Source organism: Mesoplodon bidens (assembly GCF_964165515.1).
Source record: "Mesoplodon bidens genome assembly, chromosome: 3".
NCBI classification, from domain to species: domain Eukaryota; kingdom Metazoa; phylum Chordata; class Mammalia; order Artiodactyla; family Ziphiidae; genus Mesoplodon; species Mesoplodon bidens.
This window is the reverse complement of record NC_138178.1, coordinates 90,388,209-90,400,337: the sequence shown is the minus strand read 5'-3', so window position 1 is coordinate 90,400,337 and position 12,129 is coordinate 90,388,209. Positions and strand designations below refer to the sequence as shown.

General features: G+C 42.2%; 1 pseudogene across 1 annotated transcript; it reads right to left on the bottom strand.

The window, feature by feature from the left end:
* Positions 1-1,374: 1,374 nt before the first annotated feature.
* LOC308614964 (large ribosomal subunit protein uL3m-like) lies at positions 1,375-2,291 on the bottom strand (annotated as a pseudogene). The gene has a single exon. The product of its transcript is annotated as a large ribosomal subunit protein uL3m-like (transcript).
* Positions 2,292-12,129: the final 9,838 nt, after the last annotated feature.

The window sequence follows — 12,129 nt, the reverse complement described above, 5'->3', positions numbered from 1 at the left end:
TAGATTACACATATAAGTGAAATCATACAGTATTTGTCTTTCTCCTGTCTGACTTATTTCACTTAGCATAATACCCCTCTAGGTCCATCCACTTTGTTGCAAATGGCAAGATTTCATTCTTTTTTATGGCTGAGTAGTATTCCACTGCATGGTTGGGGCTGAATCCCTGCCTGGCTACCTGCTTGGCCTGAGGCATCCCAGTACTGGTGCCAACAGGCTGGTGGGTGGGTCCAGTCCTGGTGCTAACAAGCTAGAGGGATGACTCCAAAGTGGCACTTGCTAGCACCAGTGTCCTTCTGGTAGATGATTCCCCAAAATGGATGCTGCCAGTGTCTGTGTCCCCAGGGTGAGCTCCAGTTGCCTCCTGCTTCTCCAGGAGGCTCTCCCAGATCAGTAGGTGGGTCTGACCCAGGCTCCTTGTAAATTACGGCTTCTGTCCTGAGACCCAGTGTGTGTGAGATTTTGTGTGTGCCTGTTAAGAGTGGACTCTGTTTCCCACAGCCCTCTGGGTCTCCAGAAAGTAAGCCCCACTGCCCTTCAAAGTCAAAACGTTTTGGCGACTCATCTTCCTGGTGTAGAACCCCTGGGGTGGGGAGCCTGATGTGGGGCTCAGACCTCGTGTTCCTTGGGGAGAGCCTCTGCAATTGTAATTATTTGTGGGTCACCCACCCCCGGTGTATGAGTCCTGGCTACACCACGTCTCTGCCCCTCCTACCCTCTCATTGTGGTTCCTTCTTTATATCTTTAGTTGTAGGAGATTATTTCTGCTAGTCTTCAGGTCTTTCTCATCAATAGTTTCTCTGTAAGTAGTTGTAATTTTGGTGTGCCCATGAGAGGAGGCTGGCTTAGGGTTTTCCTACTCTACCATCCTGGCTACTCCCTCATTTTTCTTTTAAATAAAAGAGGTTATATTTATGAACACTTTAAGACAACTTGGGAAATATGCAGTAAAAGAGAATAAATCCTTCAAATTACAAAGATTTTGCTAATATGCAAACTTCCAATCCATCTAAATTTGGCATATCCAGTCTACTTAAGTAGTAATTTTTGTTTAAGTAGTAATTTTTTAAGTAGTAATTTGTTTAAGTAGTAATTTTTCTAACAAAATTCAGTTGGAGAACCAGTGATATATTTATGCCTTTGACAAAGATAACAATTATGGTATTGCTGTGGTTGAGAAGAGAATATAAATCCTGGCTATCTTATTGTTCTGGCTCATCAAAACTCAAAGAACATGTGAGGTTCTGTCATGTCCAGTGAGGTTAGGCAAATGTAATAGGGTTACATACTGTGTTGTTACAAGTTTTTATCATATAAATGGTCCGGTTGTTCCTCTTCTTCTCCATTAGGAAAATATATAGGGAATAATGAATTTTAATAGGAATGCTTATATGCAGGCAGTTTAGAATCTCTGAGCAATTTTTATGTCCAAGTACGGAGCCATTTACATAGCTTATATTGTGCTCTGTGTCCATACTTGCAGTCCATATGCTGTCCTATCTGTGCTTCCCATTTGTCCAGGCATTTTAGTTCCAGGCCAGACTCTGGCAACATCACGGGTTGAAATTGTTCTAGGTCTCCTGTGGATTTTTGTTTGACCATGAGTAGGAGGCTGGCCTTTAAGTCCCCATGTTGTCATGATGCCTTGAAAACCTTTACCAATATCGTTTTTGTTGTGACGTTCATATACTGTCTGGGAGAAAATGAGCAGCGTAACGGAGAGTGCCTGGTTTAATGACAGCGTTGTCTGTTACATGAAAGGTTTTAACTTTCCATACTGGCAGCAATCCAAATTCTCAGTAAATTTCCAATAGAGATGCAGAGTTATAGACATGTGTTACAGTTTTTCCTCCTACAGTTAGGGCTGCCATTTTCCCATTATGGTTTTCCTTTGGAGTATATTTTAGGGTATGACAGTCTTGTATCTGAAGTAATGTGACCATATGCTTTTGACCATCCTTGGTCCATAAAGGCATCATGCCCAGCTTCATTGTGATAAGGCCAACTTTAGAGAAACCTGGTTCCCAAGGATATAAAGGCCATGGTTCATCTTTCAGAGGATGCAGTTTACTTACTAACTGGGCTTTATTATCAGAGATCAACTGCTTAACAAATGGGACATTTTCTTTGCAAAGGTGCTTGTCCTAGCAAGTACAGCTCTTGCTGTGGAGACTTCTAAGCAGAAGCCAGATGTTTCTTCTCCTCCCGAAGCCCTGAGCAGCAGCCAGGCTGCCTGTGCCTCAGGCCAGTACCTGGGCATTGGTTTGTGTCAGCAGTCTCCAACCAGGCATTCTGTGGCTGGGAAGGGGTCCTCCTGAGACACTTCTGGGCGCCCTACCACTCTGTTTTCAGGGCTTCCCTGCTGTGAGTCAGATATCCGGGAGCCATTCACCCAACAATCTGTGAATTAGAACTTACTCCTCTTGCTTAACGGAAACTTTCTGCCTGTTGTAATTCCCCATTTCCCTCACCCCCAACCCCTCACCACTCTACTCTTTGATTATATGAATTTGACTATTTTAGATACCTGATATCAGTGGAATCATGCAGTATTTGTCTTTCTATGACTGGCTTATTTCACTTAGCATAATGTCCTCAAGATTCATGTATCTTATTGCATATTGAAGAATTTCTTTCTTTTTAAAGGTGGAACAATATTCTGTTGAATGTGTATATCACATTTTCTTTATCCATTTATCTGTCATTGGACATTTGTTTCCACATCTTTGCTATTGTGAATAGTGCTGCAGTGAACATAGAAGTGCTAATATCTTTGAGATCCTGATTTCAATTCTCTTAGATAAATACCCAGAAGTGGGATTGCTGGATCATATGGTAGTTCTGTTTCGAATTTTTTGAGGAACTTTCATACCGTTTTCTATAGCAGTTGTACAATTGTGCATTCCTACCAACAGTGTGCCAGAGTTCTAATTTCTTCTAGTTTATCCAGTTGGTGTATAATTGTTCATAGTAGTCTTTTATGATCCTTTTAATTTCCATGGCATCAGTTGTATGTCTTTTCTTCCATTTATGATTTCATTTATTTGAATCTTTTCTTTTTACCTTACTCAGTCTAACTAAGTAAGGTAAAGAAGCCCGTGCACCGCAATGAAGGGTAGGCCCCGCTCACCGCAACTAGAGAAAGCCCACACACAGCAACAAAGACCCAAAGCAGCCAAAAAAAAGAAAAAAAAAAGTGATAACTAAGAAAATAGGGCTGTTAGTGTTAGTGTAGAATAGAGATAGTGTGTTCTCTAAGGTCAGAGAGTCAAGTCTTCCACCATTCACTACAATTTATATGATCATTATAATAATTTATATAATCAGTATGTGCTTAGACATTGGAAACCCAAAGATAAAAGAGACAGACTTACTTCTTTTAATCATGGCATGTACAATCACGTATTTACCTGGGTGGCCATGGGCAAGCTGCTAACCTCTGTGAGCTTTAGTTACTCCATTTGTAAAATAAAGACAATATTACTGTTATATTCCTTCTAGGGTTCTGGTGGAGCCTAAATGAGATTAACCATGTAACACAGTGCCTGTCATATACTAAGTGCTCAATAAATATCAGTTTGTCTTTTCTAAAAGGTTTACTAACCATTCTTGGTAGCAACATCCAATTGCTGATTCCTTTAATTTTTGGTACAGTTTTAACTCTGTCTAGTTTTGGATCTCTAACTTTTTGCTTATTCCTGTTTTTTTATCACGCCCATGTAGTTTTCTTCTTAGAGTCCCTTGAAGGCTGCACCATTTTTTTCTTCCTTTCAATGCTCATGTATATTGGCATCTTTTTACTGACTTATATACTGACACGCTTATTTAAGTGTGTATTTATCCAAGCATTTTATTTTTTCCAACTTAGATTATATTCTTGCTCTTGAGTTATTCAAATACATACTTAGTTTAGAATACCTACTAGTTTCTGGAAAATTTGCCAGAATTATTCATGATATTTGGGGAAACCCTCTAGATATAGAAGGAAACCAATTCCCTCTCTGCTCTTTTTTTTTTTTTTTCAGGTGCATTTGATTTTGCAGATGAGTCTGGAAGCATTAGTTGCAAAGGTATGCATTTGCCTCTCTGGTTACATGAAAGAATAGAAATGTACAAAGAAGGTAAAGTAAGCTTGTACTGTTCTGAGGAAGAGCTTTCATGCAATCTGCAGATACTAGGTTCCATTAGAAAGTCAGTATTCCCTCTCTACCCCACTGCTGCCAATAACTAAAGCTGCTGAAGAAGAGTGAGTCTGTGGTGTGTCTCCCCACCTTTTCTACCTTTCTTTACTTCGAACTCTCAGTGTCCTCTGAGAGTTTTCTGTCCTTTCTTTTATTTTCTCAAACAAAGCCTTCCTTGGGCAGAACTGTCAAATGAACTCCCCTGTCAGCATCCCCTTTGCTGCCTGCTCCTCCTCTTCCTTAACTCCTCTGTGCAGGCCTCTCCCCTCTTCTTGCCCAGCCCCCAATCCTCAGTCAGGGTTCAACCAGAGAAACAGAACCAGTAGGAGATATATTTAGAAATTTACTGCCTGGAATTGGCTTACATGATTGTGGTGGCTGGCAAGGCACACTGGTAGGGTAGGCCATCAGGAAGCGCAGACTGGGACTCTTGGGCATCAGCTGAAGCTGTTATCCACAGAGGAATTTCTTCTTCAGAGAAACCTCAGTTCTGCTCTTAAAACCTTTTAACTGATTGAATCAGGCCTACCAGATTATCTTCCTTAAAGTCAACTGATTAAGGATTTAATTCACATCTACAAAACTGTAACACCTAAATTAGTGTTTGATTAAATAACTGGGGACTATGTCTAGCTAAGTTGGCATATAGAACTGACCACCACACCTCATTTCCTTTAAGATTTGGCTTTTACATACTGGCTTAATTGGTAACTAAAATGTTAATTGACGGAACCTGAAAACTCTCGGGGCTATTTTCATTTTATGAAGAAATATTTATGAACCAAAGGAATGAAACAATAATTTTAAAAAAGCTAAGGTATGTGTGATTTGGGGTGGAGTAGGGATGGGAATGAAAAACACTGCCTATTCAAAAGACCAGAACTGCCCACAGGTAGAAGGGAAAACACTGCTACTCTAGAAGATTTGGGGCAAATAGTATTTAAAGAGAGATGAGTCTTAGTAGATGAAATATCTAGTTACTTGGAATCATTATTGACTGTGACAATCCTGAGTTGTTTCTTATGTCTGTGTGAATCCCATTGCAAGGCCCAAGTGAGTTTAAAGGAGTCCTTGCTGAAGGGGGAAAGGCCATCTTACTGAGAGAAAACTGGACCCCAGCCAGCAGAAGGCATCTAGTGTTAATGCTGGCTGAGGAGGAGGGTACACTGATTCTCTCTTATCTTTCCCACTCAGCAGCTATCTTGTAGTAGTCATGCCTACTTTTTTCTTTTCCCTTTTTCCCAGTCTGCTAGCATACTCCTGTGAGTGAAATGAAAACTTTTTTAATTTTTTAATTTTTTATTTATTTTTGGCTGTATTGGGTCTTCGTTGCTGCGCGCGGGCTTTCTCTAGTTGCGGCAAGCGGGGGCTACTCTTCATTGTGGTGCATGGGCTTCTCATTACAGTGGCTACTCTTGTTGTGGAGCATGGGCTCTAGGCGCGTGGGCTTCAGCAGTTGCAGTGCACGGGCTCAGTAGTTGTGGCTTGCAGGCTCTAGAGTACAGGCTCAGTAGTTGTGGTTCATTGGCTTAGTTGCTCTCTGGCATGTGGGATCTTCCCAGACCAGGGATCGAACCTGTGTCCCCTGCATTGGCAGGTGAATTCTTAACCACTGTACCACCAGGGAAGTCCCCGGACGCTTCTTAATGTTATTTTTAAAGCAGGCATCCATTGATTCTGTGGCAAGACTGCTAGTTGCTTTCCAACATCCACTTTCCCCTTCTTCCCAATGTTTACCTGTGTACATGGTTGTTCTGTGAAAGACTACCACTTGCGGCCTCTCAACAACTAAGTGTGGCATGTGGCAAAGTTCGTTCAATGGGATTTGTGTGGAAGTATATACCTAATTTCATGTCATGGCATGGAGGGGGGTGTGTCCTCTCTCTCCAACCCTTCCTTTCCATCCTGCTGCCTGACATGTGGACATGTTGGGGTTCTCTGGGTCATACAGATGAGGCCAACACTCAAGTGATGACTGAGTTAACAAGCTGCAAGAAGTCTGTGTCCCTGTGTGTGAGAGATAGACTTCTGTCTCGTTTGAGCCACTGTTACCTTAGTCTTTGTTATAGCAGCTGAATATGTACCCTAACTAATATAAATCCTACCATAGGCAAAATACTGAGCTAGGCAATGAATGTCTAAAGATGAGTAAAACAACTTGACAGTGCAAATCTTTATTTATTTAATTTATTTATTTTTGGCTGCATTGGGTCTTTGTTGCCACGCGTGGGCTTTCTCTAGTTGCGGTGAGCGGGGGCTACCCTTCATTGCGGTGTGCGGGCTTCTCATCATGGTGGCTTCTCTTGTTGTGAAGCATGGGCTCTAGGCGCGCAGGCTTCAGTAGTTGTGGCACGCAGGCTCAGTAGTTGTGGCACACGGGCTTAGTTGCTCCACGGCATGTGGGATCTTCGCGGACCAGGGCTCGAACCCGTGTCCCCTGCATTGGCAGGCGGATTCTTAACCACTGTGCCACCAGGGAAACCCAACAGTGCAAGTCTTGAGAAAGTTAACAACCTAGTGAGAGAGACAAATAAAATCTCAATAACTATAATAAAGGGTAGACTATGGTAACTGTCTGATTGGAGATATAAATAAAACCTGGTAGAAGAGATTAATTCTGGTTGTGGTATTAGGAAGGACTTCTTAAATAAAGTGACATGCAACCTGGGATTTGGACAGTGAGTTGAATTCTGATAAATGGAAGAGGATAAATAGGGCATCTCAGGCAGAAGGAATAGTATGTGTAAAGGCAAAAAGACAAAAAATGCACACATATATAGAAAATAACCAGCAGAAAAGGCAGAATGTCAGTGAATGCAGAGGAGGAGTAGCCCAATTAGATAGGGACCAGATTGTGATGGCCCATAAATGTTATATTAAGGAATGTGGTTTTGGATATGTTGAATTTGAGGCGGGAATGGAAGGAATGTCCAGTAGGTAGCAGGAAATTAGATTCTGAAACTCAGAAGTGAGGAGCTCAGAAGTGAGGTGAGAACTGGAGATGTAGATCTGGGTGTCATCCATATCTAAGGGACAAAGTGAAATAGACAAGGAAGAAAGTGCAGAGTGAGGAGAAGGTGAGGAGGAAACATAGGCCACATCTTTTTTTTTTTTTTTTTTTTTTTTTTTGCGGTACTCGGGCCTCTCACTGTTGTGGCCTCTCCCGTTGTGGAGCACAGGCTCCGGACACGCAGGCCCAGCGGCCATGGCTCACGGGCCTAGCCGCTCTGCGGCATGTGGGATCTTCCCGGACCGGGGCACGAACCCGTGTCCCCTGCATTGGCAGGTAGACTGTCAAGCACTGTTCCACCAAGGAAGCCCCAGGCCACATCTTTTGAGGTGTGGGGAAGGGGAAGATGGCAGAAAAGGAGTCAGTGAAGGAAACCAGAGGGTGATCAGATAGGAAGGAAGAGACTCAAAGAAAGGTAGGGTCATGGACATCAAGGAAGTCGTAAATGACCTCAGTTTGCTCCCTTGTAGTGTCAAAATCATGCTTTCATTATTAACCCATCATTTCCTCAGCATTCCCGTCTTAGAAGCAGATCTCTTCAAGAATACAGTAGTTATCTAAATTCTTTTGGACTGCTTCAGTACATCCTGCTTTTCTCTTGGCTTGTGAATCTGTAGGGTATGAGCAGAAACTAACCATAGTGGATGCTATGGTGTGCTGCCCGGATCCCTCCTTCAGGCCAGAGGTGCTAATTCTCCTAGCTGTTGGGCATGTTGACTGCCGATGGCTCATACATCTGAGTTCCTTGCTGAAAGGTGCTAATTTGCCCGAATTCACACCTGTTCTTAGGGTATGCCTGCATCCAGTGATTAGTTGATGCAGGGGTACAAAGGTTCAGCCCCTTGCCTCTATTTGAGACAACTCAAAGTGTCATTTGTAGCTCCAGAGCTCCTCATAAGATCACCTGAAGCCTCTGATGCAACTCCTAAGCAGTTCAACTCATCTCCTTCCACCCCATCCTACTTCCTTCACTGTCTTACAGGTATTGTTCCTGAAAGTGCCCTCCAGTAAGCCTCCTGCATGGAAAGCTATGCTTCAGAATCTGTTTCTGAGGGAATTCCACCTAGGAAAGTTGGTGCCTGTGCTGTCTTAGCACTGACAGCCCGTTGGCTGGCTAGCAATGTGGATTCCATCAGTGGTAGTAGATGGAATGTTGATGGTGCATGGCATGCTGCTTCTGTGCAGTTGTTAAACCTTTCACTGGTGGTAAGCTGGGATAGAACTCTAGTGGAAGGGATGTACTGCAAGGTATAATAACTTAGGTCTTTGAGATGTTTGGAAGAAGTAGTAAATATAAGGGCTACAGAATTAAATGGCTCTTGCTGTATGCTATTGAAACATTGGAGAAAAAATAGTGAAATATTGAGGGTGATTAACCTCCAATTCATGATGAAATGTGAAAGACAAGAGCCCTCCTTGGCAGCATACAAGCAAACTCTCAAATCCTGCAGCCAGACATCAGCAAAAGTTTAAGATCAGGACCAGGACTTTTTTTTTTTTTTTTTTTTTTTAAAGAAGATGTTGGGGGTAGGAGTTTATTTATTTATTTATTAATTTATTTATTTTGGCTGTGTTGGGTCTTAGTTTCTGTGCGAGGGCTTTCTCTAGTTGTGGCGAGCGGGGACCACTCTTCATCGCAGTGCGCGGGCCTCTCAGTGTCACAGCCTCTCCCGTTGCGGAGCAGGGCTCCAGACGCGCAGGCTCAGTAGTTGTGGCTCACGGGCCTGGGCCTAGTTGCTCCGTGGCACGTGGGATCTTCCCGGGCCAGGGCTTGAACCCGGGTCCCCTGCATCAGCAAGCAGACTCTCAACCACTGCGCCACTAGGGAAGCCCAGGACCAGGACTTTTTAATGGCAGCAAAACTCCATCGAAGAATGAATTCTGAGCCACGACGAATCAGGGTCTCGAATGAGTAGGAGTGGAACCCTGAAACTTGAGATGAGGATATCTCACCTGGGTTGATGAAGTTAAAAATCTTTAATCCTCAGATTCCCCTGGACCCTCTGGGCCTGAACAAGTAGGCCTTTTCTTCCTTTGAAAGGCCAGTGATCCTCCTGTACTTGAAGATGGTGTAGAAGCCCTTCCCTTGTAAGATAATATGCACCCACTCCCCATAATCAACCCCCATCTCCCATCCTGGCTACCAGACTAATTAGTAGGGTCAAATAACAATATAACCTAGCACTTCCCTTAGCTTCTAAGGGAGGAAATGGACCATATGCTAAAGGAGCTACCGGATGTAGCCAACATATGTATTGGCAGGAGATGAGTGAGTATATATGAGACTGGATTCTAAGGATGCTGGTTTAATGGGGGTGAGATAAGGTATAACATTGGATAAAGAAGAATTTATGAATATGGGAGCATCCTTCTATAACACAGGCTTTAACACCTTGGGAAATAGTGTCAACTTGCTGCAAGGATGGTTTTTGAGGAAGATTTGAAAAAGTGAAATAGAAAATTCACACTGCTTTGGAAGACAGTAAGAGGTTAAAAACCTCAGAGATATGTGCATTCTAGAGTAGATATATGAGTCTGAAAAACCTTCCTGCTGCCTATGTTCTGAAAAAGAATCCAGATGATATTCCATTGACTAAAGTGGTAAGGAATGTGCTGGTAAACGGGGCACAAGAATCACTGAGAAACTTAATGGTAACTATCTCAGTGTTAACTAGGTCAGGGCTTCAGAAGTGATAGCCATGGGGATGGTAGGATCCTAAAGTAACATAGGCCAAGTAGTAGCACCAAACCCATCAGAAGCAAAGTGGATGTAATTATAATGATAAGCAGAAAGGGTAGAGTGGTCCTTAGAGGAGTCTGACACAGAGAGCTATAGAGGTTAAGAGATCGTGTGTCTAGGGTCAAGATGAATGGACAACCAATAAAGAGTTTTGAGTATTGCTCAATCTGTAAGATAGAAAGAAATCAAGAATGGATGATCAGGAGGCAGAGGGTCACCACCCAAATAAAGTTGTGATTCCATGCCGAGTTTCTGTATGTGAGTCAGTTTTCAGATCCAAAGCCCAAAGGGTGTAGTCTGCTTTATTAGCTATATCCTTGCCAGAGAAGATTAATATGATCTCAGGTACAGACTGTTGATGTGATGAATTCATTTTTTTCTGTTCTGGTAAGGAGAATAAGAAGCAGTTTGCACACAGATGGGCACAGCAATATACATTTATGTTCTTGTCCTAGGGCTATGTTAACCTTCCATCCTCTGACATAATATAGTACAAAGGGGCCTGGATCACCTGGAGATGCAAGATATCACATGGGAACAAACTAGTGGTTACAAATGGGGAGAGGGAAGGGGAGAGAGGGACAAGATTGGGATAGGGGATTAAGAGGTACAACCTCCTACGTATAAAATAAATAAGCTGGGACTTCCCTGGTGGTCCAGTGGTAAACAATCTGCCTTCTAATGCAGGGGACATGGGTTCGATCCCTGGTCAGGGAACTAAGATCCCACGTGCCGCAGGGCATCTAAGCCCGTGCGCCTCAACTATAGAGCCCGCGTGCCGCAAACTACAGAGCCCACGCCCTCTGGAGCCCACGTGCCACAACTAGAGAGAGAAAACCCGCACACCACAACTAGAGAGAAGCCCACACACCACAGCAAAGATCCCGCATGATGCAACTAAGACCCAACACAGCCAAAAATGAAATAAATAAATAAATAAATAAAATACTAAAAAAAAGCTACAAGGATATATTGTACAGCACAGAGAATACTGCCAATATTTTGTAATAATTTTAAATGGAGTATAATCTATAAAAATTTTGAGTCACTATGTTGCACACCTGAAACTGATATAATATTTCAAATCAACTATACCTCAATTAATTACAAAACAGATTTTAGTTCATCACAGTGAAGAATCTCTTAACAATTATAAATCCTCAAAAGTAACAGGCCACTTAGTGAAGTAATGAGTTTTTCATCCCTAAAAACTATTCAAAAGAGGTTGACAGTAATTAAGGATTTCTATATTGGAAATGAAAAACAGCAACAGAGTTATAGACACAGAGAACAGAAGGGTGGTTGCCAGAGGGGAGGGGGTGGGTGCAGGATAGAAATAGGTGAGGGGAACTAAGAGGTACGGACTTTTAGATCAAAATAAATGAGTCACGGTATGAGATGTATAGTGTGTGGAATATAGTCAATAACTAGGTAATATCTTTGTATGATGACAGATGGTAACTAGACTTATCGTGATAATTTTGAAATGTATAGTAATATCAAATCACTATGTTGTGTAACAGGAACTAATACAGTGTTGTTGGTCAATTATACTTCAAAAACAAAAAAGCAAACTCATAGCAAAAGAGATCAGACTTGTGGTTACCAGAGGTGGGGGTGGGAGAAATTGGAGGAAGGGAGTCAAAAGGTACAAACTTCCAGTTATAAGATAAATAAGTACTAGGGATGTAAGTTACAATGTAATAAATATAATTAACTGCTGTATGTTATTATGAAAGTTGTTAAGAGAGAAAATCCTAGGGGTTCTCCTCAGAAGGAAAAAATTTTTTTCTATTTATTTAATGTTGTATCTATGTGAGATGATGGTGTTCACTAAACTTCTTGTGATAATCATTTCATGATGCACGTAAGTCAACTCATGCTGTACATCTTAACTTTATACAGTGTAGTATGTCAATTATATCTCAATAAAACTGGAAGAAAAAAACATTGTTTAAGAGAGCCTGTTGAGGGGGTGACATGGCAAGAGCAGCCTCTATTTGTTGAGAGTGGTCCTCAGTCGACAGCCAACAAAAAAATAAGGACTTCAAGTCCTACACCTGCAAGGGACTGAATTATTCGAACTAAATGATCACTTCCTCCTTGAGCCTCGAGATGAGGATGCAGCCAGCTGACACTTTGATTTCAGCCTTATGAGACCCTGAGCAGAGAACCTAGACAAAATGTGCCAGACCCCT